Here is a 26,858-nt window from a genome sequence, read left to right as displayed (position 1 = left end):
AAAGAGATTTCTCCAGCACTTACAAAAGAGAGATATGGCACTGGCTACAAGCTATTAAACCGTGGCAGCCCTGAATTACTCACCAAGTACATTAGTTCTTAATGCACTTTGGAAACCTATACCTGAACAGTTAAATAGTAAGCCTAACATCCCCCCCCCAAAAAAAGTGAAATTACTTAGTTATTATTCTTGATGGTACGGTTAGTCAGTTACAACTGCTCTTAAGTTTTAGTCCAAAAAAATCATTGAAGAAGGAAAATGAGTCCTGGATGTTACCTGAAAACCGTCCATTGAACTCTTCAGGATAGATCAAGAAAGTGCTGGGATCAAAACTTGAGGAATAGGATCTGCAGCTTGGAAAAAATCCTGGATTTGATAGTGGAGCACTTTTTGAAGGCTTGGTGCACCACCAACACTTTTGGTGGCACAAAAGACAGTACTGTATGGAAAATCACAGCCATCAACAACTGATTCAAAAAGTGTTTTAGAAAAGTTGGAAAGTGAAGAAGTTTGGAAAACACCATAACCAATTTTACTTATATTTCCCTTTTTTATGCATGCACAAGATTGATACATAATCGTCTGTATCTGAGTCTGAAAGTGTTCTTTCACTAAGTATGAAATACTAAGTTACAGGAAACCATTGCATTTTAGTTTGGTTGGCTGCATTTTTTTCCAACATGATACTATCATGTAAAATTAGAGGAAGTGCCATCCTGCATCAGATTAGCAGTCCTTCCAGACCAGATTTCTGTCAAGTGGCAATGGGTGCATTTTAGACAGAGTTTAATTATCTTTACGATGAAGCACTAAAAGTTGTAATTTCCCCCCAATCCTTTATTAATCCACTACAGATCTAAACCCATACATTCAGCAAATATTTATTTAAAGGACCCTAGGAATAAGGTTGGGATTATATGTATCCCATTCCCTCCTCAGGGAGAAAAATGATCCTATGTATATGTTATTTCATATTCTTCTTTCTTCAAAGGAAGAATAAAAGCTTCTCTTTTATGTCCAGAAATCATTCCAATAATACCTGTATTTTGTGAGCTGTGTAAGCTAACATTAGGCTAATGTCTTAAGGGGGAAAGCTATAGGGAAAACCTAGATCTCATTCCTGAGTCATAAAAGAATTTAGATTCCATAGGTTTAGAGTTTGGATTATATTTCCCCCAAGTTCTGTTATTGTGCCTATCTACCTATTCACAAGTCAGATCATTATGAAGCTTTTATCCATTAGCTTGGCATTTTACCTCTTTAAAGGGTATAATGTCATCTTTAAGGGAAAAGAATTCACTCACATGCCCCATTCAAGTCACAATTTTTTTTTTTTTTTTTTTTGTGGGACGCGGGCCTCTCACTGTTGTGGCCTCTCCCATTGCGGAGCGCAGGCTCCGGACGCACAGTCTCAGTGGCCATGGCTCACGGGCCCATGTGGGATCTTCCCGGACCGGGGCACGAACCCGTGTCCCCTGCATCGGCAGGCAGATTCTCAACCACTGCACCACCAGGGAAGCCCTCAAGTCACAATTTAAAAATTAATGAGAATGGTCACAATTTAAAAATTAATGAGTATGGTCACAAAATACCTCCATTCATTTTATCTTGTTCTTGATTCTTTCCTGTAAGATATTTCTCATCCTTGACAAAAATTTCATCTAAAAGAAGGAAGGATGAGGAAAGGATAGTAGTGCTAATGTCTTCATCTTTCTGGTTGTTGGAACAAGAGGTTCGTGAAAGGGAATGAAAGTTAAAGTTTATAGCTTAAAGTTTTAGAGGTATATGGCGGACCTAGGCGAATGGCCGTGTAAATACGGGGAGGAGAGCGCAGGGGGAGACAGTGCCCCCACCCTAGCCTTGTTCGAGTCAACTGCATAACGTCTAAAGTTGGCAAATCGGGCTTCCCTGGTGGCACAGTGGTTGAGAGTCCGCTTTCCGATGCAGGGGACACGGATTCGTGCCCCGGTCCGCGAAGATCCCACATGCCGGGGAGTGGCTAGGCCGGTGAGCCATGGCCGCTGAGCCTGCGCGTCCGGAGCCTGTGCTCCGCAACGGGAGAGGCCACAACAGTGAGAGGCCCGCGTACCGCAAAAAAAAAAGAAAAAAGAAAAAGAAAAGTTGGCAAATCACTAAATAGCAATATAAGCCTATTTCTAACTAAAAGTACAGACGATCCACCAGAACTAAAGATCAAAAACATTTTTACTGGTTGCTTCTGCTTTTGTCAGGAGTGGATGTAGGCAAAGGCATGGCACCAGGGCAAGCAGCCACACTTCTAATATCATAACATTTTCCCCCAGATCAATTTAAAATTATGCACAGTGAGACTTAACATCTCTGTTCTAGTCTTCTCACCCTATTCTTCCTTCAGTCTAATCAGATCAACTCTATTCCACTTTTATAGTCTGTGGAAACACCTGTAATACACCTTCATACAAAGACAAAGCTGGGACATGTTTGGCATAGTTCGCAATAATTCTTGACCAGTTTTTACCATATTCTACCCCTTTCTCTTTTTTCTTTCTCTCCTTCCCATCGTTTGCTTCCACTTGCACATTTTTTCTTTTCCTTCTTCCTTTTTTCTTGCTAGCAGAAACGTAGGTTGTAGCCTTCAAAAACAGTGCTTTCAACTTCTGGTAATGATCAGGACCAAAAATGTTATTAACCTAACATTTGTTCCTTTCTTTTTAAAAAAAAATTTATTTATTTATTTATTTATTTATTTATTTATTTTGGCTGTGCTGGGTATTCATTGCTGCATGAGGGCTTTCTCTAGTTGTGGCACGCGGGGGCTACTCTTTGCTGTGGTGCATGGGCTTCTCTTTGCGGTGGCCTCTCTTGTTGCGGAACACCGGTTCTAGGCATGCGGGCTTCAGTAGTTGTGGCACTTGGGCTCAGTAGTTGTGGCTCGACGGCTGTAGAACGCGGGCTTAATAGTTGTGACGCATGGGCTTAGCTGCTCCGTGGCGTGTGGGATCTTCCCAGACCAGGGTTCAAACTCGTGTCCCCTGCACTGCCAGGCAGATTCTTAACTACTGCACCATCAGGGAAGTCCCCTTGTTCCTTTCTTTAACTCAAACATCATTGCAAAACTTATGTTCTCTGGAGTTTTAACTTAAGAAAAAACAATAATTCCTATTGCCTTTCTGTATGATGAAGTCATCAATATGAGAACTATATTCTTGAGCCTTTTCCTCTATTTAAGCTCCCAGATGTTTTCACTGGTTGACTTGCAACAATATTAGAAGTTGCTATAAGGAAGAATTTAGAGGCTGATGTGAATTCCATAGACCCCTTTTTAAAAGTTCACTGGTGACATTTGAATATTATTTTGCAAAGAGCTCCAGAATATATTAAGAGAAAAAAGCAAAGTATAATAATTTTGTGTTAGAGAAGGAGAACTAGGAATATAAATATATATAGTAATTGTATTTTCACAAAGAAACTCAAATGAAACTCAGGAAATTAATAAAATCATTTATGGCAGAGCTGAGGTTGTGAGAAATGGGAAAGATGATGGTAAAGAGAGTGAAATTTTTCACTGGTGCTTATTATGTTATGGTTTATGAGTTATCTGCATTTTTTTCTATTTAAAGTATTAGCTAAATTAAAATTTAATCTAAAATAAATTAGACAGTAGAGAAAATTAGAGAAGTAGAGTTCTGATGATGGACTCTGGAGCAGGAGCCTGACTCAAGAGGCTTTTGGAGAAGAGGCTGTAAGGTTGAAAACTTTGGCATCCTTGGAAACACCATTTATGGGTATTTGCTCCTAAATGGACCTCAGAATCTCTTGTACATGACCATACAGTGAATAACAAACGGGAGTCATTTTGTTGTTGTTGTTGGTGGTGGTGGTCATTGTTGTCATTGCTGTTGTTTTTCAGAAACTGAGGGGCTGCTTCCCCACCTGAACCTGAGCCTGCCAGAACAACTTGTCCAGACCACCAGGGACCTGAGAGCAGAGAGAATATCTGCTGCCTGGCAGCCCTGCGTGCGGCTTTCCAGCATCAAAATAGATGAACCAGGCTACAGAGGATTTACCACCTTTCAAAAAGGATTTTGGCTCACTGTTGGAAAGGACCTTGCCGCAGATAGCATCACCCCAGCCCACGCGTTCACTGCTGAAGAGGACTTAGCCTCCTCCTCAAGCTCTTATGCAGAATGACCCCCTTGGAACCCAACCCAGCTGTGTCGCTCCACACTTACAGCAGCCTCCCCTACTCCTCCCCTAAACGTCTCCGGGATCATTTACAGCAATATCACCCACGGGGTGTCTGCCTTCCAGAGCTAGCAGCTTTCTTCCCCCGGGATCCTGCTATATTCTACCCTGCCTGGTAAACTGTAAGTAACAAACCTTTCAAACTTTTGCTAATTTTACTAATAGGTGTGTTAGTGATCCATTTCCTGCTCGTTTGCCTCGTAAAATACTGTAATAATGCAGTTCCCTACTGTTATATTTATTTTATTATACTTCATTTTATTGTGGTAAGAACATTTAATGAGATCTACCCTCTTAACCGATAGTCAGGTATACAATACTGCATTTTTATCTGTACGCACAGTGTTGCACAGCAGGTTTCTAGAACTTGTTCATTTTTCGTATCTACTATGACTAAGGTATCATCCTTACCACCAAAGCCTCTAAGAAATGCTCGAGTGCCACAGGGTCAGTTGTATTAACTGTACTATCTCATTTAATGTACTCCTAATTCTCTGGCATTTGGAGCCTGTGGACACTGGGAACCCACTCTCCAGGATTAACTACATCCAAGAGATAACAAGCAACTTGCCTGCCAGCAAAACTTTGATATGCAAGCAAACCAATTCAGAGTCCATACCCCCTACCCAGGCGGATCCTTTTATCAGACCTCTGCAATCCAGGACTCTATCCCCTGCCCTAATCACTGCAGGGCCAGGTGTGAGACTACTGGAGACCAGCCTTATGGTCCAGGGTTCCTAGTAACTGTTCAAACTCTCCAATCATACTTCCTGCTCTTGTTTATCTTGCCCATTCCCTCTGGAGAAAACCTCCAGAAAGGACCCTGCCCCCAGTTCACCTCTCTCTTCCTGCTGATCCTGCAGACTGTCTCCCCTGGTGGCCCTCCTGTTTCTAGGGGACTGTGAAATTAGTACAGGACTTCTTCCTCATCACAATTATTTTCGCTGCGTGTGTGTCTTACTATTTATGCTCAAAACAAATCCAGGGTAGGTTTTTAGAACAACTGGCACTGCATGGCAGAGTGGTTTCACCAAACGGAGGTGGTAGGTCCTTGGACTGCTTGGCGCATCCGTGGGACCCAACGGCAGCAACCACACTGCCTAAAGGGCACCGCTGGTGCCTGGCTAGCTTGCTGCTTGATGGCTTCTGCATTGCGTTGTTTTCTGTCGGGTGTTAGTAGTGTGATTTCTCAGCCTAAAATTGTTTAAGTGGCAAGACGTGTCTTATTCAGGAACATAGCAGTAGTACGGGGACTTCTCTAGTGGGAAGTGGAGAAGTCCTTAAACCCATCAAAAATAATTGAGTGTGAGTAGGTACAACCATTCTAGAAAACCCAATGGAGTTTCCATAAAAAATAAAAAACAGAACTACCATATGATCCAGCAATCCCACTTCTGGGTGTATATCCAGAGGAAATGGTATCTCACAAAGTCAGATCTGCACTCCAGTGTTCATGGCAGCATTATTTACAGTACCCAAGATATGGAAACAACTTAAGTGTCCATCGATGGATGAATGGATAAGCAAAACGTGGTATATAGATATATACAATAGAATATTATTCAGGGTTTTTTTAAAAGTAAGTACCAGGGGCTTTCCAGGTGGCGCAGTGGTTGAGAGTCCGCCTGCCAATGCAGGGGACACGGGTTCGTGCCCCGGTCTGGGAGGATCCCACATGCCGCGAAGCGGCTGGGCCCGTGAGCCATGGCCGCTGAGCCTGCGCGTCCGGAGCCTGTGCTCCGCAACGGGAGAGGCCACAGCAGTGAGAGGCCCGCGTACCGCAAAAAAAAAAAAAAAAAAAAAAGTAAGTACTGTTATTTGCTACAACGTGGATGAACCTGAAGGACATTATGCTACGGAAATAAGCCAGACACAGAAAGACAAACACTGTGTGATCTTACTTTTCCGTGGAATCTAAAAAGTCTAGTTCATAGGAGCAGAGAACAGAACAGTGGTTGCCAGAGACTGAGGGTGGGAGAAATAGGGAGATGTTGGTCAAAGGGTACAGCTCTGTCTCCTTGCATGGCCCTGGAATAAACCTTTCTCTGCTCCAAACTCTGACATTTTGGTTTGTTTGGCCTCACTGTGCATCCGTCACACGAACTTTCACTAATAGTCACGGGGAGGTGTGTGTAGAGAAGCAAAGAAGGGCTGGGAAGCTAAGGGGATGAGGGCAGATTCAGTGCGGCAGTTACAACGCTGAAGGATGACAGTTCAGCAGACCTTAAGCAATTGGTGGACCGTGGGCAGAGCACCTCATGAACCATGGGCATCTGGTGGATCGCAGACACCTGGCGGACCGCGGGCACCTGGCGGACCGCGGGCACCTGGCGGACCGCGGGCGCCTGGCGAACCATGGGGAATTAGCAGTACTCGGGCAACTGGCACACCATAGTTCAACAGCAGGCTGTGCTCTTTTTGCCCAAAGGGGTAGCTGATGATTTTTGGGTGAATCTGCAGGTGCCAGACCCCCACACACACAGAGACCCCAAACTCAATTTCTTAGACCCCCAGGACTCAAAGAGAAGAAGGATGCAGCCAGTCTCACAGGCAGATCCACCTCAGGCTAAGAGAGCCATTTGCAAAACAGTAAGGGGCATTTGAGCCTCCTTTGGAATTCAGTTGGCTTTTGAGTTTTTTTCTTCTTAAAGAAACACGGTGTCCCCAACAGGCTTTAAGGAGCTGCCCTAGGGATGAAATTTACCAAGGCCATCTTGGAGAGGCTTTGCAGTTGTTACTACTCTTGCCCCTTTGCTCCATGTGGGAAATGAAGAGCGTATCCAGACCTTTAGATCCCTGAGACCCGGAGAGTAGTCACACGCCACTTCAAGCATCAGAGATCTGAGCAAATGCTGTGAAACCTGGGAAATCATGGTGAAATGCGATCACATATCATGGTCTGGCAGGGGTAGGGCAGGGAGGCCAGAGGAACTTCAGATAACATCAGCATCTGAGCAAGATTGAGGTGCTGGGTGCTGCCTGACCGCGGGCTACTGGCGAACCACCGCCCAAAGGAAGTTACCTCTCACAGTCCAGCAAATTTTGCAATCCCTGTTTAGAGCCAGCAGCATAAAATTCCTCTTCACTTCCTAGCCACCAGCAGCCCAATCCTGTACTTGGGCTCAGGGCTCTTGGCAATCTTGGGGGAACCCTGCAGGGGCCCAACTTTATCAGGAATCCCAAAGCTTAATTCTGTAGCCTCCAGGGCTGAAAAAAGGAGAGTTGTGCTCTCTTTGACCAAGGAGTGAGTCCATTCCCATTCTTTGGGGTGCTATGTCCACCCACGCCAGTGCTCTGGCCTCTGGTAGACAGAGCCATTACGAAGTAGCAGGAGGGCAGTACCGTAAAAAGGGAATATGGTAATTCTTTCGGCTCTTTGGTCTTTTCCTACCCCGTGGGTCTTCTCTTAAAGGGGCAGAAGATCTCCAGCCAGGCTTAAAGGGCAGTTTAAGTTTGAAACACCGAGTTCAGCCTGGGAGCAGTGGAGGGCAGCGGGGGGGGGGGGTGGGGGGGTGCGCGCGCGCATGCAGGCACACAGGTGTTCATTCTACTACCTCTCTGATGAGGACCCACACGGTGGGAGCCACAGACTTTTGGAGTGACACTAAGGCATTCTGAAACTGAGCAGGACCCTGTAGGCCCTCCAGAGTACAAAAGCCTTTCAATGTCCCCCGTTCCCCGTTTGTAGAACAAGGCTATAGTCTCCTAGACTCTCCGTGATTTTCAAAGTGTAGATTCAAGAAGTTACTAATTAGGGAAGTGAAGGAATGCAAAAACAAAGGAAAAGCAGTCAAGAAACAAGTCTAGCAATAAAACAGAGTCCTAATTCCTCCTCAAGGGATAGACATAACAATCTGACACTTATCTTTGAGTTGTTCTGCATGAACTAAGCCCCCCACCCAGGTGGAGGATGGTTACTGTATGCTGAGACCCCAGACTGGTTGGAACCAGAAGGCTGGTGATTGAGATTCCTGTTACCTCACCACCAACCAGTCAGTCATGCACCCTGCAGCCATCACCCCAAATTTTGCCCTTAAAAACTCTTCCCTGAAAACCATTGGAGAGTTCGGGTCTTTTGATCACGAGCTGCCTGTCTCTTTGCTTCACCCTGCAATGAACCATTGTCAGGTCAAAAAAGATATATATATTAGTATGTTCTGAGGGTCTAAAGTACAACATGGTGACTATAGTTAATACTGTATTTTGTTCTTTTTAAAATTTTATTTATTTTATTTGTTTATTTTTGGCTGCATTGGGTCTTCGTTGCTGCGTGCAGGCTTTCTCTAGTTGCGGCGAATGGGGGCTGCTCTTCGTTGCGGTGCACAGGCTTCTCATTGCGGTGGCTTCTCTTGTTGTGGAGCACAGACTCTAGGTGCGTGTAGTTGTGGTACGCGGGCTCGTAGTTGTGGCGCACGGGCTTTTTTTTTTTTTTTTTTTTTTTTAATGGTACACGGGCCTCTCACTGTTGTGGCCTCTCCCGTTGCGGAGCACAGGCTCCGGATGCGCAGGCTCAGCGGCCATGGCTCACGGGCCCAGCCGCTCCGCGGCGTGTGGGATCTTCCCGGACCGGGGCATGAACCCGTGTCCCCTGCATCGGCAGGCGGATTCTCAACCACTGCGCCACCAGGGAAGCCCCTCACGGGCTTTTTTGCTCCGTGGCATGTGGGATCTTCCCAGACCAGGGATTGAACCGTGTCCCCTGCATTGGCAGGTGGATTCTTAACCACTGTGCCACCAGGGAAGTCCCTGTAGTTTGTTCTTGAAATTTACTAAAAGAGTAGATTGTGTTGTCAGCACACATACACAAACACAAGTAACTATGCGAGGGAATAATTGTGTTAATTAGCTTGGATGGGTAATTACTTCACAATGTATGTGTATATCAAATTATAGAGCTGTACACTTTAAGCATACTCAATTTCTATTTGTCAGTGATAACTGTAGAAAGCTGGGGTCAGGGGTAAGTGTCTGGGACTCATTGCCCGGGGGAACTCTACATATGTGTCCTGTTTGGCGAGCACCCAGGGTTCAGGATAGAGCACCTGGGGGTATATAGGGAATTGAACTCATCAGTTTCTGGAAAAAGTCGTCTGAGGGGATGAGGAGTGACTACCGTCCTAGTGAGAGTTGAGTCTGATAGGCAGTGGGGCCATCTGAGTCATTTAGATGAAAGTGCCTGTGTCCAGAACGTTCTGTGCTTCTGGGGCACCCAGTAAACCATGTCCCATTTTTCTCTGTGCTTTGCTGTGTCCACATCCGGCCTGTTTCACGGAGTACGGGGAGAGTGCACCACCAGACGCCATCTCAAGGGTCTCAGACCATTCCTGGGGTCCAGGTGTTGGTCTCCTTCTCAGGAAATCATGGCCCACTGAACATGGCTGTTCAGGTCTAAAACATCACCACTGTGGGAATTCCCTGAAGGTCCAGTGGCTAGGTTTCCACGCTTCCACTGCAGGGGGCATGGGTTCGATCCCTGGTCGGGGACCTAAGATCCCATGTGCCGCAAGACTTGGCCAACAGAAGAATAGAATAGAATAGAATAGAATAGAATAGAATAGAATAGAATAGAATAGAATAGAGTAGATCGCCACTGTTGTCTGCCTTGCTACTATCGTGATTTGTCCCCCAAACCAGTGGGATTTAGGGCTCACATCATTGGAGACCAACAGCTCAATGGTTAATGAAAAGGGAGGAAGGAGCAATTGGTTCCAGTTATCCCTAAAAGTCCCCAAGAGGTGGACCAATTCATAAAAGATTACATGAAAAAAAGGAGTATAATCTGTAAAAATACTAAATCACTATTGGATACACATGAAACTAACATACAATAATATTGTAACTCCACTCTACTTCAATTTTTTTAAATACCATTAAACAGTAACCATCTGTATTCAGTTGAACCAAATGTTAAATACTGAGGTGATACATGGTATTCAAGAGAAACAGGATACCACTTTTTGGCAAAAAGAAAAATATGTGCATAAAATTGAATATTACACTCTATCAGTTCACGTTCTTTGCAGTCATCAATTGACCTTCTGTCAAAACTAATCTGTTATGAACCAAAAAAAAAAGAGAGAGAGATTACACAGCGCCTAATCAATGTATGTGGGCTAGCAAGTGCTGACGCTTTTTTTTCTTTCTTTCTTTATTTGGCTGTGCTGCGAGGCTTGCAGGATCTCCGTTCCCCGACCAGAGATCGAACCCGGCCCACAGCAGTGAAAGCGCTGAGACCTAGTCACTGCACCGCCAGGGAATTGCCAGTGCTGCCATTTATTTAGCATGCAAACGAACTGGAAAGATAAAACTGATGCTCCTAGGGGAGTCCCCTGGTGACCTAGTGGTTAGGATTCTGGGCTTTCACTACCATGACCCAGGTTCAGTCCCTGCAAGGCTGCTGCTCAGAGCAGGCAAAGAGACTCACTGACGGTGTGCGTGGTGAACACCCAGTGGAGGAAAATGTTGGGGAAGAGGAGGGGTTAGAGACCGAGGAACTTTACTAGATTAGAGAGAATTCAAACTATCATTAAGGATTTTATATCAAAGACAAAATAAGGGGGTGGCAAATGCCATTTGCAGCAACATGGATGGACCTAGAGATTGTCATACTGAGTGAAGTAAGTCAGACAGAGAAGGATAAGAATAAGGATATCGCTTATATGTGGAATCTAAAAAAAAATGGTACAAACGAACTTATTTACAAAACAGAAATAGATGCAGAAAACAATCTTATGGTTACCAGAGGGGAAAGGAAGGGAGGGATAAATTGGGAGACTGGGATTGATATTTACACACTACTATATATAAAACAGATAACTAATAAGGACCTACTGTATAGCAACTCTACTCAATACTCTGTAATGACCTATATGGGAAAAGAATCTAAAAAATAGTGGATATATGTATATGTATAACATTCACTTTGCTGTACAGCAGAAAGTAACACAACATTGTAAATCAGTTATAGTCCAATAAAAAAAATTTTTTTAATTTTATTTATTTATTTATTTGGCTGTGTCAGGTCTTAGTTGCAGCACGCGGGATTTCTGTCACACGGGATCTTCGTTGGGGCACGCAGGATCTTTGTCACGTGAGATCTTTCCTTGCCGCATGTGGGATCTTCCTTGCGGCGCGCGGGCTTCTCTCTAGTTGTGGCGCATAGGCTTAGTTGCCCCGCGGCATGTGGGATCTTAGTTCCCCGACCAGGGAGCAAACCCGATCCCCTGCATTGGAAGGCGGATTCTTTACCACTGGACCACCAGGGAGGTCCCCAATAAAAAATTTTTTAAAGTAAAAGAAAGTAATAAGAGCGACTAATGTCAAGGGGTCTCTAACATGGTCTCCGAGCTACGGCTCACTGCCTGGGAGAAGCCGGCGCGGCCCGCATCCTAAGGTTCAGGAGGTACTAAGATCCTCAGACCCTCCACGATCAGGTTTTACACAGCTGGGAAACAACCCTAAAGCTAAAGAGATATTCAGACTCTCCAGTGATAGGTTGTTTGTTGTTGTTGCCGTTTTTGTAAGAGAGCTGTCATCCTCCAGTCATTCACTTTAGTTTGACTAATATCGTCTCCATTTGTTTTTACATTTTCCAGTGTATCTTTTCTTTACTTCTGAAATTGGTGTTTTCAATGCTCAGTTTGATGTTGCCGTCCTCTGACACCAAGGATTACAGTAGAATATATATAAAATATATATACACTTTATTCAGTGAATCTTTCCAGGTCCTAAAGACCGGAGGCACAGCCAGCCGGCGCGACGCACGGGGCCATGTGGAAAATCGCTGACCTCATCAGAAAATAGAAGACAGGAGCGCAGGGGGAGTTTAGGTCCCAGCTTTTATTGGGTTTTTGGGGGTTTTTTTGTTTTTTTTTTTTTTGCAACATGTTACCCTTGCTTACATTGTGTATGATCAGGCCTCATAAGATGGCTGCTCTCTTGCTCTCTGTACATCCCCTGCTGGACCTGGCCCTGCCTCACCCTTACCTAGGTGTATGATTGCCTCCCCATCCTAAGCTGAAAGTTTTTTTTCCCCTGTTTTAAGGTGATTTTATTAAATTGATTTGGACATACTGAAGATCAAATAATATTTTCCGAAAATAAAAACTATAGACTTTAGGGGCTTCCCTGGTGGCGCAGTGGTTAAGAATCTGCCTGCCAGTGCAGCGGGCCACGGATTCAAGCCCTGGCCCGGGAAGATCCCACATGCCGCGGAGCAGCTAAGCCAGTGTGCCACAACTGCTGAGCCTGCACTCTAGAGCCTGCGATCCACAACTACTGAAACCTGGGCACCTAGAGCCCATGCCCTGCAACAAGAGAAGCCACGACAATGAGAAGCCCGCGCACCGCAGGGAAGAGTAACCCCTGCTTGCTGCAACTGGAGAAAGCCTCCGCATGGCAGTGAAGACCCAACACAGCCAAAAATAAATAAATAAATTTATTTCCTTAAAAAAACTATAGACTTTAAAGCTTGACGTAAAATTAGTAGCTTCAAAAGTGTTAGTCACAGCATGATAGTTAAGCAACAGCATGATAAAATAATTCAACTATGTGGAAATAGAACTCTAGGACTAGCTGGAAACTCGAAAATCATTTAGCCTATTAGCCTCATTTTGTAAGTGAGAAAACGAGGCTCAAAGATTAAATGATTTGCTCAAGCTTACCTAATAATATTAAAGCTAAAGTAATCAAGCTAGAAATCAAACGAATTTTTCCTAAAACTAAAATCCTATCATTGATATTCCAACTGGCTCTCTATCAACTAAAAGTCTAGATTTTCCTCTAATGTTCCACACTACTGTGGCATGAAAAAGCATTAAGACACTACAGTAAATCTTAGTCAACGAATTCAGGCCCGAATGGGGCTTTATCAAATAACTGAGCCAGCCCCCTCTTTGTGAAAAGGAGGAAATGTGTGGGAAATGACTTCCCGATGGCTTGTTAACAGAGATGTCTGGATTAAAATTCAGATAGTAGCGAATTTACCCCCAAATCCCATCTCTAGTTTCATGGCTCACCCACTAAGTTATATGCTCCTTTTACATCTCCTTTATACTTTGAGGTTTTCGTTATAACCTCACTCAGTATTATTCCTATTCTTAGTATTCTTATTCTTATTATTACTATTATTTTTGGCCGCACTGCGCGGCTTTCGGAATATTAGTTCCTGACCAGGGATCGAACCCATGCCCCCTGCAGTGGAAGCGGGGAGTCCTACCCACTGGACCGCTAGTATTATTATTGATTATAAACTGACATTTCCTTCCACGTGAACTGTGTAATGCATTAACATTAACAAAGTTCTAAAAGAACTTTCTTTTAGATCCTGAGCTGTCAGCATTCCAAGGGACTCCCAAGGTGCAAACCTTTGCGTTATTAAGCCTCTAGAATTTTCCTCTTGCAGAATAATGTCGTACTTCTCACTTGTAAAAAGACTGCTACACGGTGTAGCAGAGGGTGAGATACTGCATGATGGTCTCGGTCCCCTGGAGCCCCCCCCTTGCTGAGTACCTATGACATTCTGTCTGTTGCACATCAGACAGGAGTCCCCCCCACAGGAAGCAAGTTCCTTGGGTCCAGGTACGGCAGTCCTTCCTTGTGAGGATTCCCTACACAGGTATTCCTCCAGTCTCTTTTTTTAATCTTGAGGATGGATCTCTTATCTTCCAGAGAGATGTGTCTCTTGATTTGCAGATCTGGGTGAGAATCCAGCCCTTGTTATGGTCAAACAATGGAGGCGACCGGCAGTTCTGGGTGTGCTGGGTGTGCGAAGGGGTTCTGAGTAGGATGCTTGTCTGGCTCTGCTGGGACATTAGGTGCCTCCAGGTAAGGAGCTAAAGTGCCCCAGGCTGTGGACTCCGCACACCCTCCCTCCCTCTCCTCAAGGGACACCCTGTAGGTGCGCTTCACAGCCTCCAGGCACCTCTCTAAGCTAAAAGGTTGTTTGGGTTTTTTTGCCTTAATCAGCAGAACTTTATACCCTCACAGTTCTGGAGGCTAGAAGTCCCAAATGAAGGTACTGAGAGTGTTGTTTCTTCTGAGTCCTCTTTCCTTGGTTCGGAGACAGAAGCCTTCTCACCGTGTCCTCACGTGGTCTTCGCTCTGTTTATGTTGACTGTTTCCCTGTTTCCTCTTTTTATAAGGACACCAATCATATTGGGTTAAGGCCCACCCATTATGCCTTCGTTTTAACCTAATTACCCCTTTAAAGGTCCTGTCTCCAAATGCAGTCACGTTCTGACGTAATGGGGTCAGGGACTTCAACATATGAATTTGGAGGATTCAATTCAGTCGGTAACAAGGACTAACTGAATTTGTTCCTTTGCATTATCTGTGGGGAGTTTGTTTGTTTGTTTTACTGTGTTAAATTTTTTTAATTGAAGTGTAACTGATTTACAATGTTGTGTTAGCTAAGCTGAAAATTTCGTCAATAACTGCCTACGTGATTGGCCCAATCCCCAGCTAACGATCATTCTAGCCCTCAGACCAGAATGGCTCCGGTCTGTTCGGTCACCAACAGGAAACAGCGGCCCTCTCAACAGTTGCTAACCCAAAATGCTGTGGGGGGAATGCGTTCCATCAGTCCCCTCGCAACCGAGGAGCCCCTCTGATGTCATGCCCCCCGTAAGTGATCACCTCCTCCTCCCATGTGTAGCAAAGCCTGCTGCACTTTCCTACCTGCCGAACTCGGTGGAGCGTCCCTCCAGGACCTTTGCCTCTGACTTGTAAGATTCCCTGTCAGATAAATCGATCTCAAGACTGGGAAGTTGCAAGTATTGCGGGACTGCGGGTCGAAGCTTCACACCTTGCTTTGCCCATTTTTTCCCAAGAAAACCTCCATAAAGGCTCCGACCAGCTCAATGTCCCCCTGCCTCTGCACCCCGTCCCTGCCTGCTGACCGTGCCTGCTACCTCCCCAGGTGGCCCTGCATGACCAGCTGTGGGAGACTATGGTGTCATAAATATATTCTTCCTTCATGGCAATCATTTTCATATCTGTGTGTCTTTCTATCTCGGCTCAAAATAAGTCCAGGGTAGGTTTTTGAACTATTGGTATTTCGTCTTACCACCCGGGGCGCTGGACTCTAGCCGCCTTTAGAGTGATAAGAACCTCTCCAAGAAGGTGTCTTTCCCTCTGTTATCCCGTGCACTGTAACGTACAAAATAACTTGTGGTGCTGATCAGGGGTCTGGACCCCTTGACATATACACTGTAAAATGGGGTTGTATGTACCTGTGTCTCGCGTGAACCTATCAGCGGGTATAGCTGCCACTTTTGAATTCTCTCTTTGTCCTGAATTTTGCCACTTTGAAATAATGTGCTGAATAATCTCAGCAACCAAAAATCATTATGTGGGAGGATCTCTTGTGACTGAGCTGATTTCTTCTGATTCATTGTATCATTTTTAGTAGATCTTATACCCAGCTAGAAAACGAAATAGAAAGAGAAATAGCATTTCCTTTAACAATGCTGGAGTGGGGCCATTCCTTGTAGAAGAGGCAGGATGATCAGACCTTGAGTGTTTGAGGAAGTATTGTACTATGCTTCATTTCTGATACATTTTGGTTTCCAGTTTTACATTGAGCTCCAGATTTTCTACGTTTGGAAAGCAGAGCTTTGGACCCTCTGAGTGACTCCTTTTAAAAAAAATAAATTTATTTATTTTTTTTTGGCTGCATTGGGCCTTCATTGCTGCGCACGGACTTTCTCTAGTTGTGGCGAGCGAGGGCTACCCTTCGCTGCGGTGCGTGGACTTCTCATTGCGGTGGCTCCTCTTGTTGCAAGAGCACGGGCTTAGTTGCTCCACAGCATGTGGGATCTTCCCGGACCAGGGCTCGAACCTGTGTCCCCTGCATTGGCAGGTGGATTCTTAACCACTGCACCACCAGGGAAGCCCCTCTGAGTGACTCCTTTGTAAGTTAAGAGAAAGGCTGGTTTTGCTGTTCTTGTTATTTATTCCTAGTTTTGTTGTTCTCGTTATTCCGAAAGCCCTGGTTTGGAGACTGTGTTCACATGCAGTGTTTACATGCAATATTCAGCCTGTTCAGATGCAGTGTTCTTGAGAGGTGGGGACCTAATTATTACCAAAGTAGCAGCCAAGAGAGGAAAAGGTGTCCGTAAAAAGGAAAACATTGTTTTTACCCCCCCCCAAAAAAATTTAGGGAGCTCGAAAGGAAAGTTGAGCTCCATCCTCTCGCTCTTCCAGAGAGAGCCGTGCACAGTGCCACGAAAGGAGCGGCTTGCGGTACCTACGGACGGGCCAAGTATGAGACACGTGCGATGCCACAGATGCCTGTTGCCAGCAATGCAGTTTACCGTGTGGAATACAGTGTCCCTCTAAAAAAAAAGAGTTCAATGACAGTTGTTAAGGCGGTAAAACCGGCTTCATTCAGGACTGTAGCCCTAGGGATAGGGACCTCTGCGATTGGGAGTACAGTGCAGTCAGCTCCAGATACAGCATGGGCAAGTGGGAACTGCCAGCCAAGAGCAGGGTCGGGGGCAGTGGATGTAAAATTATGAGCAGGAAACATCATGAAAAGGCGTGTTCCGACTAAACCAATCCAACCGAATTCTTCTAAACACTCAACAGGCTGGTCAAACTCATCCTGGGGGCTGGAGAATGACAAACCTGATCAGATATCTAATGTGATCAGTTATGGAGGGTGGAAAGTTCTAGTGAAACTGATTAGCAGGGTTCTTGCCAGAACAGGATCCTAGGGGAATTGCACAGATGAGTCGAGAAGTTTCAGGGATCCGACTAAAATAAGGCAAAGCAAAGACTCACCAAAGAGTGCCTGGGGAAGGCGCCTTGTACCGAGCGGAGGTACAGGACGATCCAGTAGGGAGGAAGCATTCAGCAGGGAGAAGCGATAGGAAGTACCACTTAGGGAGCCAAGGTGAGGAGTTCCATGAGACTCCGAGATCTGCACTCGCTCAAGGTGCTGAGGTCCGTGCGACACTGCAGTTTGGCCGCAAGGTGTCGCGGTGTCCCTTACGGTGCTGCCGTGAAGAAGAATATTCAGTGATGCTTTGTGAAATAAAATTCATATTTTATGGCAAGACCAGAAAAATTTAAACAAAAGAATTCTTGGGAGTTCCCTGGTGGTCCAGGGGTTAGGACTCAGTGCTTTCACTGCCGTGAGCCCGGGTTCAATCCCTCAGGTCAGGGAACTGAGATCCCGCATGTTGCGGGGAGTGGCAAAAAAAAAAAAAAAAAAAAAAAAAATTATTATTCTTTGCCCTTTGGTCTCCTCTCTCCGCACTGTCCACTGTATAGACATCATGCATCGACCAAACCTGCTCAAACAAAAAGAGCAACCTTCTCCTAGCATCAAGACAACTCCTCCAAAGATAACATTTCTCCTTGATCTTGTAAGGGGTCACATGACCCACCATTGATGACGCTTAGATCTGGATCATATAAACTGTCGATAAACATCATTTGACGTACAGCCCTCTGTCTCAAAAACGTATGTAACTGTGCCTTGACTTCTAATGGACGGAATAGTTCTCAGAGCTTTTTGATATGCTCTTCCCGGGTTATAATCCTCAAATTTGGCTTTAATAAAATTTACCACTTCTGGGCTTCCCTGGTGGCGCAGTGGTTGAGAGTCCACCTGCCAATGCAGGGGACACGGGTTCGTGCCCCGGTCCGGGAAGATCCCACATGCCGCGGAGCAGCCGCTGAGCCTGCGCGTCCGGAGCCTGTGCTCCGCAACGGGAGAGGCCACGACAGTGAGAGGCCCACGTAACGCAAAAAAAAAAAAAAAAAAAAAAAAAATTTACCACTTCTTTCTTAGAGTGACTGATTAATTTGTCATTGACAGCTTGTTAAAATGGGAAGACAAGCATTATTCAGGGCCGTAGCAAAGGTATGAGAACCTCTCCAGCTGGGACTTCACAGTGAAGGAGAGACTGCACTTAACTCTCAACACAGCATGGCCAAGGGGACATTTACAGCTATGGAGCAGGAGCGGGGACAGTGAAGGAAAAATTACTAAGAAGAAACATCAGGAATAAGGAAGGTTATGGCAAAGCCCACCTAACACGATTTGCTGAAGACAGGCCAGGGTGATGAATCACCTGAGGGTGAATTCAGAATGAGGGTTCTGATCAGATATCCAGGGTGGTCAAATATGGAGGGCGGGAGGATTTGGTGAAATTACTTAGCAGGATTCTTGCTAAAACTGGACTTTCCAAAGAAGTGCACAGATGAGCCTAGGAGAACATTCAACAGCCTGATGAAAGTTATCAGGATCCTTTAATGAAGGTCAACACCATGGCCCTCTAATGAGGGTCAGTACTAGGAGTGTCTCTGAGAGTGATTAATCCTTTCAGTTCTTTTCTCTCTCACCAGTGGGTTCTCCCCCCAAACCAGGACCCCCTAATGAGGGTCAAAACCAGGAAGAGAAAACAGGATTCAGACTCATGTACAGAGATACTCACACACACACCCAAGGTAAAAGCCAAACCAATTCCAAAAGGCTCACTTTGATATTATAGCATAAAAATCCTAGGCATAAGGAATCTCGTCCCATTTTCTTTCCCTTTTACAAGACAGTTCTAGTTGAAAGATGCTGTTATAATTTAGAGAGCCATTAGGGCCTGTTGTTCTCCACATCCCAAGGAGTACTGAAGCTAAGCAGTGTTATGATAAAATCCCATTTTTTTTATTTCATGGGAACATAACTGAAGATCTCCCAGCTTTGCAAAATACATGCTAGGGGACTACAGGATGGAATAGAACAATTGTTTCGATTCATGGCCGATACTACTAGAGGCAGAAAAACTGGCAGATCCGTACCCAGCAGCTTCTCAGGGTGGCAAGTTTCCTAGCACCGGAATGGAAAGTTTCCTACCTGCCATTCCAGACAGAAGTGCAAATAAGCCTTGGTCTAACAGGGAGTTTCCCAGTTACCACTCAAGTGGTGCCAGATGGCCAATGGCCTACTCAACCCGGAAGGGAAAATCCAGTTAAAGTGGTGAAACCATGCAACTCAGACTGGGAGTTGAACCCACGGTCTTTTAACTGAGATGACACACCTGGTCTCAGGACTTAATGAAGCTCAGGTTCTTGATGTCTTCTCACAGTAAGGATTCAGTGAGAAACGAAGTGATAGGTAAGAAGTGGATTTATTTAGAGAGAAACACACTCCACAGACAGAGTGTGGACCATCTCAGAAGGCGAGGGTGGCCCCAGGTTGTGGGGTTGTCATTTTTCAATAGGGGTGGGTAATTTCCTAGGCTAATGAGTGGGAGGGGTATTCCAGCTACTTTGGGGAAGGGGTGGAGATTTCCAGGAACTGGGCCCCTGCCCACTTTTTGACCCTTATGGTTGGCCTTGGAACTGTCATGGCACCTGTGGGTGTGTCATTTAGCTTGCTGATGTGTTGCAATGAGCGTATACTGAGGCTCAAGGTCTAGTGGAAGTCGACTGGTCCGCCATCTTGGACCTATATGGTTCTAATCAGTTTATGTCATGTTCTTGGGCTATGTCATTCTTTTAAAGATTGTGCCCTGCCCACTTCCCTCCTGTTTCAGAAGTAACAGAAGAAAGAGACCTCCGCCCCAATTCCCAACAAGTATCTTGAGAATGAAGTCTCTCAGGGGGGAATTGTTAGGGGAGCCGCTGACTGTTACTACTTGCCTGGCCAGGCACAACAGTAACCACTTGCATGAGTTATCTTAAAACAGGAGGTCTTGGTAAGGAACGAGGAACTAACAAGCAACCACCAACCGGAAGAATTGGGGAAAAGTCAAAAGGAGAGAGGAGATGCCAGTCCGTATGTCCTACCAACCTCTCAGAATCCTTCTCGCTGGAATCCATCTTGGCTGAGAGATGTACATGCCACCAGGAAGGACCCTGAGTCAGAGTGATTAGCCAGAGACCACCTGGAAACTAACCCCATTACCATACAACTCAAGACTGCAAGCCACGTGGCAGAGCAGTTCTCCTGAGTTCCCTTACCTTCCTGCCCTCTGCCCAGGTGCCCCTTCTTAATCGAGTCTCTTGCTTTGTCACCATGTGTGTCTCCTCGGACAATTTATTTCCAAGCGTTAGGCAAGAGCCCACTCTTGGTCCCCCCTTCCTGCAACAGCGGCACTCCACTCAAAATCAGATGACCAAGTCTTTTGCCTTTCTTCCCACCCTCCCACCCCCCAAAAAGGAAAATCCAATCAAGGCCACCCAGTAGGGAAAAATAAGTTGGTGTCATCCCACATGAGCTTCCACCACGCATTAGAAATGTTTCCTTCATCATGGAATCCAAAGTGCCACGGGGCCAGTGATGGTCTGCGGCAAGCACAATGGTGGTGTGCAGCAAGTGCTGAGGACTATCTGTGAGGCAAAGTTGTTGCAGCAGTGCTGGAGAGGATCCGAGTGACACCACCAGCCAGGAGCCTATGTGCCAAGGGTAAGATACTCACTCAGGATAGCTGTCCCTTAGTAACCACCAAAATTTTTTTGGAACTGAACTTGGGTCCTCTTGCGTGCCGCTCAGCAAAGCCAACCTACCTACACCAGACTGCGGCAAGGGAAAATACAGGTTCATTGTAAGGCCAAACAAGGAGAAAGGGCAGCTCTTTCTCAAAAGACCCAAATTCCTCAATAGCTTTCAGGGCATCATTTGGGGTGAGGGTTTCAGCTCGTGGAATTTCTTCTGATTGGTTGGTGGTGAGGTAACAGGGTGATGTTTAGGGAATTTTAATCATCAGGTTCCAACCAGTCTGGGTTCTACATGCTGTGGTCAGCATGTAGTCACCATCCTGCACCTCGGTGGGGGTCTTAGTTCCTGCAGAATGACTCAAAGATATACATCAGATTGTTATGTAAATCCCTTGAGGAACTAGCACTCTGTTTTATCGCTGAACATTGTTTCAACTGTCATTACTTTTCTTGTTTAACTGCTTTTCCTTTGTTTCTGCATTCCCTCATTTCTCAAATTAGTAACTGCTTGAGTCTGCTTTTTGGAACTGGGGAAAGGCCTAAGAGACTAACGCCTTTTTTCTATAAACAAGACATGGGAGATGTGGAGGGCCTTTTGTACCTGAGAAGGCCCCGCACAGTTCTGCTTGGTTTTAAAACACCCCCCCCCCCCCCGCCATTTCTTTGATACTCCTCAATCCTGAGGGGAATACATGGGTGGGACAAGAAAGGGAACAAAGTTTTGGATAAAGTGATTAGTCATAGACTCAACAGGGGGAGTCATCTCACCCTCATAGCAGCTGCCTAATACCACCTCACTGAAATAAACCTCTGCATCAGCAGTTCCAGGGACACTCTCAGGGACAGAGCCTGCAGTGAGCTATAAAACAGGAAGAGCTGTTTTTCTATCCACTGGAAAATATTTCTAAGACAAAGCCTGGTCCTCTGAAGCATTAGCTAGGATTTTATGCCATGGGCAAATTAATGGCATTCTTGCACAGTGGGGCTCCGCAGAGGGAAAACTGGGAGAGCCAGTACTTTACCACCGCAGTTCCTGAATTATGACATCAAGATTACGTCAGATAACAAATTCCAGATCCTGTATGAAGATGGGGAAGGAATTCCTAATATTCCATTATGATTGGTTCAGAGTTCCCAGGCCTGGACTGCGTCAAATTTCCCAACCATTTTATTTGCCTTAAACATGTTCTTTGGGACTTCCCTGGTGGTCCAGTGGTTAAGAATCTGCCTTCCAATGCAGGGGATGCGGGTTCAATCCCTGGTCAGGGAACTAAGATCCCACCTGCCTTGGGGCTACTAAGCCTGCAGACTGCAACTGCTGAGCCCGTGCACAGCAATGAAGATCTTGCATACCACAACTAAAGACCAGACGCAGCCAAAAACATAAATAAATAATATATTTTAAAATGTTCTTTGTTTCTTGTTTTTGTTTTTCAAATTAATTAATTTATTTTTTGGCCGCACCACATGGCATGCGGGATGCAGGATCTTAGTTCCCCAACCAGGGATCAAACTTATGCCCCCTGCAGTGGAAGTGCAGAGTCCTAACCACTGGACCTCCAGGGAATTCCCTTAAACATGTTCTTTGAATGCTTACCAAGTCCTCTATACATTTCCTAAAGTTTGGAATGTCTCATCCTTCAATTGCTTCCATTCCTGTGACAAGATATGTAAAAACTTTCTCTGTAAACACAGAAAAAATGTGTTTGTCTAATACATCCCACAATTTGTCCTTTCCACGTTGAGTCATGTGTATGTAAACCATATACAGTGAGTCAAGAGATAGACTTAGGAGCAACCAAACAACCATCTTGGTGTTTCCGAAGTCCATCTAAGTGGATCAAACATCCAGCTATCTCCCATCCAGTTCTTTCTGAGTCTGAAGTTGCTTTTTGAGCCATGTAGCTCTCTTTTATGATTTCCTTAGGAGTCATCCTAAAGAAATACTCTTCCTCATGTGGTACATATATACAATGGAATACTACTCAGCCATAAAAAAGGATAAAATAATGCCATTTGAAGCAACATGGATGCAACTAGAGATTATCATACTAAGTGAAGTAAGTCAGAAAGAGACAAATACCATATGATATCACTTATATGTGGAATCTAAAATATGACACAAATGAACCTATCTACGAAAGAGAAATAGACTCAAGGACATAGAGAACAAACTTGTGGTTGCCAAGGGGGAGGGGGCTGGGGGAGGGATGGAGTGGGAAGTTGGGGTTAGCAGATGTAAGCTATTATATATGGAACTGATAAACAAAAATGTCCTATTGTATAGCACAAAGAACTATATCAGTATCCTATGATAAACCATAATGGAAAAAAGTATTTTAAAAAAGGATGTATATATATGTATAACTGAATCACTTTGCTGTATAGCAGAGATTAACACAACATTGTTAGTCAACTATACTTCAATTTTAAAAAAATGTGAAAGAAGTTTTCTTCCTCAGGGGAGGGCAAAAATCCCACCAAAGGTCTAGAGCCTCAAAATGAGACCTAGGGACATATTCCAGAAGCTTGGAAACTACTTAAATTTGGGGGGTGGTTGAGAAAGAGGCTGCTAATTTAGCATATGTATCAGGCATGCTGTGGGGAGTTCCCCTAAACTGACTTAGCCGGATTCTTGCTAAAACTAGATTTTGCAAGAAAGAATCCTTGTGGAAGAGAGGGTTCAGGGGAGATGGAGTAAAGTTTGGTCAAGCAAAGAATCTTTGTCAATATATATAGATACACACATACACACATGTAGATACATACATACACATACACCCTATCTTACTGTATGGTCAGACCACTCAAGATGGCCATTCTCTTGCTCTCTGTACATCCTCTGCCCTACCAGTGTCTGCTTCATCTATACCTTACTCACATGACTGACATTCCTGTGCACTTGCCCCAGGCCCCAGCTAGAGATTGTTGTTTTTGTTGTTTTAATTGGGGTGCAGTTGTTTTACATAGAGACTGTTCTTACCAAAGGGGCAGTGAGGGGCATGCCCCTCTGCTGGTTTCCCTGGTAACTGATAAACCAACCTAATGTCAATTCCCCCCATAACTGGCCATCTTCCCTTCCCCTGGGTGTGAAGACCTCCACCATGTGCTACCCACAGTCTGCAGCACACAGTGGGATGTCACTCCAGGACCTTGCTTCAGACGTGTAAGATCCCCCATTCATTAAACCATTGATGTCTCTGTTGCTGACTCCAGGCTCTTTCTTTGGTCTTGAAGCTGAGCAAGTGCAGGCCTTGTAGGCCTGCAAGGGTATAGCCCAATACTTACTCAAAAAGTAGCATACTGTAATATGGTTCTGGACCCATCTTTTTTTTTTTTTTTACTGAAATTATCTTGCTGAACACTACATCAGTATGTAGAGATATTCCTTTTTTAAAAAAAATATATTTATTTATTTATTTTTGGCTGCACTGGGTCTTCGTTGCTGTGCGTGGGTTTTCTCTAGTTACGGCAAGCGGGGACTACTCTTCGTTGTGGTGCACGGGCTTCTCATCACGGTGGCTTCTCGTTGCGGAGCACGGGCTCTAGGTGCGCAGGCTTCAGTAGCTGTGGCACACGGGCTTCAGTAGTTGTGGCTTGTGGGCTCTAGAGCGCAGGCTCAGTAGTTGTGGCACACGGGCTTAGTTGCTTCCACAGCATGTGGGATCTTCCCAGACCAGGGCTCGAACCTGTGTCCCCTGCCTTGGCAGTCAGATTCTTAATCGCTGTGCCACCAGGGAAGTCCCCAAAAATAAAATTTACTTAATTATGTATATGTAATTAAAAAATCAGAATAATTGTTGCAGGAAGGGGGACCAATTCCAGGGCCTGAGATTGGGCTCTTGTCTAACACTTGGAAATAGATTGTACAAGGAAACACACTTGGTGACAAAGCAAGAGACTTTATTGGGAAGGGGCACCCGGGCGGAGAGCAGGAGGGTAAGGGAACCCAGGAAAACTGCTCTGCCGCGTGGGCTGCAGTCTCAAGTTGTATGGTAATGGGGTTAGTTTCCAGGTTGTCTCTGGCCAGTCATTCTGACTCAGGGTCCATCGTGATGGCACATGCATTGCTCAGCCAGGATGCATTCCAGCAAGAAGGATTCTAGGAGGTTGGTAGGACATACGGACTGGCATCTCCTCTCTCCTTTTGACCTTTCCCGAATTCTTCTGGTGGGTGGTAGCTTGCTAGTTCCTCGTTCCTTACCAGGCACTCCTGTTGTAAGATAACTCATTCAGGTGGTTACTATCACACCTGGCCACGGCAGGCAGTTTCAGTCAGTGGTTCCCCTAACGTAATCACAGTAATATTTTTTAGAACTTAAAGATTTTAAAGAACTTAAAGATTTTTTTTTTCACTTGTTTAGAATTGCTGGCACACAGTGATCACAAAAAGCAGAAGGGCTTTCGTTGGTTTTATTACTGGTTTAAAATTCACTAAAGACAGAGCTCTCAATTATTGTCTGCACAGGGCAGATCTCTTCCACTGCTCTTCCTTTTCACCCACCACTGTTCCATAGTTAAACTAGTTAACGCCAGTTTTGTTGATTTAATCATATTTTATAATGCACTCAGGTTTTAGAAGGGAAGCACTGGGAATTCATATTTTTTAAATGACCAAACCTAAAATTCCTTATGCAATAAAAATGATGGCCTTTCTGTGTATGCAATTGTCCTAAACTGAAGAAACTCAAGAGGAAAAGAATCAGAAAGGGACAGGAGGGTTGCAAGTGCAAACTCCCAGAAGATCCCGATGAATGTGGTCCATGAGTGACTGAGTGAGGCAGGGGAGAAAAGTGTCGAAATGGAAAGAAATGCCCTGCGGGAAGTGGCCAAGTGGCGTGAGGCGCTGCCCCTACTCAGCCTCATCCAAATGTATCCTTGTGGGATGCAGGCCCATGGTTACCCTGATCTGGCAATTTTTTCATGAGGAGCCAACAATCTGATGTCTGTGTAAGATCCCTTGATTTTTAAATGATGGAAATTAATTCAAACTCTAGAAAACACTGTGCACTACAAACAAAACACATCTGCAGCTGCAGTACGCCCGCAGGCTACCAGTTTCCTAATGAAAAATGCAAGCAGTGATTGAACCAGTTACAGAAGCCAAAAAAACATGCTTTATTCTTCGATCCTTTTCCTTTCCCCAAATGTGACATTTCGGAAAAATCCAGATACACTTACATCATATCCATAATCTGCAGTTTAACAAGAAAAGCAGCATAATTAGAGTAAATAGTTGGGAGTGGCCTGAACGCCCAGAGCCCTCCTTTCTCTTGAGTCAGAGCCAAGGATGGTGTCACCCAGATGCCTGTTAACTAAGTGACATACACCAGATTTATTTAACCACTGGCAAATTGCATTTTTTTTTTTCCCTAGGGCAATAAGTTAAAGGATTATTTACCTCCCTTGGTTACAAAAAGAGGAAATACTTCTTCCAAGACTCAGGGTAGCTGTGCGGCCAGTTCTCCTGGAGAAATTATTTTACCACAAAGATTCAGAGCACAGAGCCGGGAAGCCTTTGCCCACCAGCCTCCCTGCTGCTGCACTGCATGGGCACCGTCTGAGAGGTGAGTGTTTTATTAGCCTCCAAAAATTTCAGGCCCTGAGCAGAATCTGTGATTGATAGTTAAGAACATCATTCTAAATCCCTGTATGTAGATTTCATTTGATTTGGCATTTGGCATATTAAAAGAGAAGGTTTTTTTCAAATAAAAGACACAATAGAAGCTGTTCCCCGCCCCGCATTTCCACAGGGAATTAAAGCTTTGTGTATCTTAATTATAAAGCTATTTGCTAAATCCTTTAACAGAATTTCTAAGTATCCTCAAGGTTGGGTTCCCGCAGGGGCCAAGCAGAATTTAAAGCAAGAATTTGAAGAAGGCTTTGTCCTCTGTGCCCATTAAGAATTCTCTGGTTTAAATTGCATGGAAGCTGCCCTGTATGGCCAGGTGGGCATGGCTCCTCTATGTGACCTCCCAGAGACACGGAGTCTGCAACTGTGAGAGTCCCAGGGAAAAGCTTTTCATGGTCCCAAGCCTTACTGTTAACCCAGTAAAGACCCCAAGGTCTAATCTCTGACTCTGTCTACCACAAAAGGGGAGGGGGAAGGGTAAGCTGTGACGATGTGAGAGAGTGGCAGGGACATATATACACTACCAAATGTAAATTGGATAGCTAGTGGGAAGCTGCAG

At 45.0% G+C, this 26,858-nt stretch overlaps 1 protein-coding gene across 12 annotated transcripts in view; it reads left to right on the top strand.

Annotated features, from left to right (window-relative positions):
- CMKLR2 (chemerin chemokine-like receptor 2) overlaps positions 1–26,858 on the top strand; it is an 85,210-nt gene that overhangs the window by 1,771 nt on the left and 56,581 nt on the right. For 6 of the 12 annotated variants that reach the window (XM_067026660.1, XM_067026661.1, XM_067026662.1 and 3 more), the window contains exon 1: positions 26,044–26,234. The gene's annotated coding sequence lies outside the window, so the exon portion shown is untranslated. Of the gene's footprint in view, positions 1–3,889; positions 4,347–25,969; positions 26,235–26,858 lie in introns of those variants that run through there. The other 6 variants (XR_010839182.1, XR_010839181.1, XM_067026658.1 and 3 more) reach the window with 3 other exon arrangements.

The sequence above is a fragment of the Kogia breviceps genome, chromosome 2 (assembly GCF_026419965.1).
Source record: "Kogia breviceps isolate mKogBre1 chromosome 2, mKogBre1 haplotype 1, whole genome shotgun sequence".
NCBI lineage: Eukaryota > Metazoa > Chordata > Mammalia > Artiodactyla > Physeteridae > Kogia > Kogia breviceps.
The sequence above is the reverse complement of the archived record's forward strand: the minus strand, read 5'-3'. Positions and strand labels throughout refer to the sequence as shown.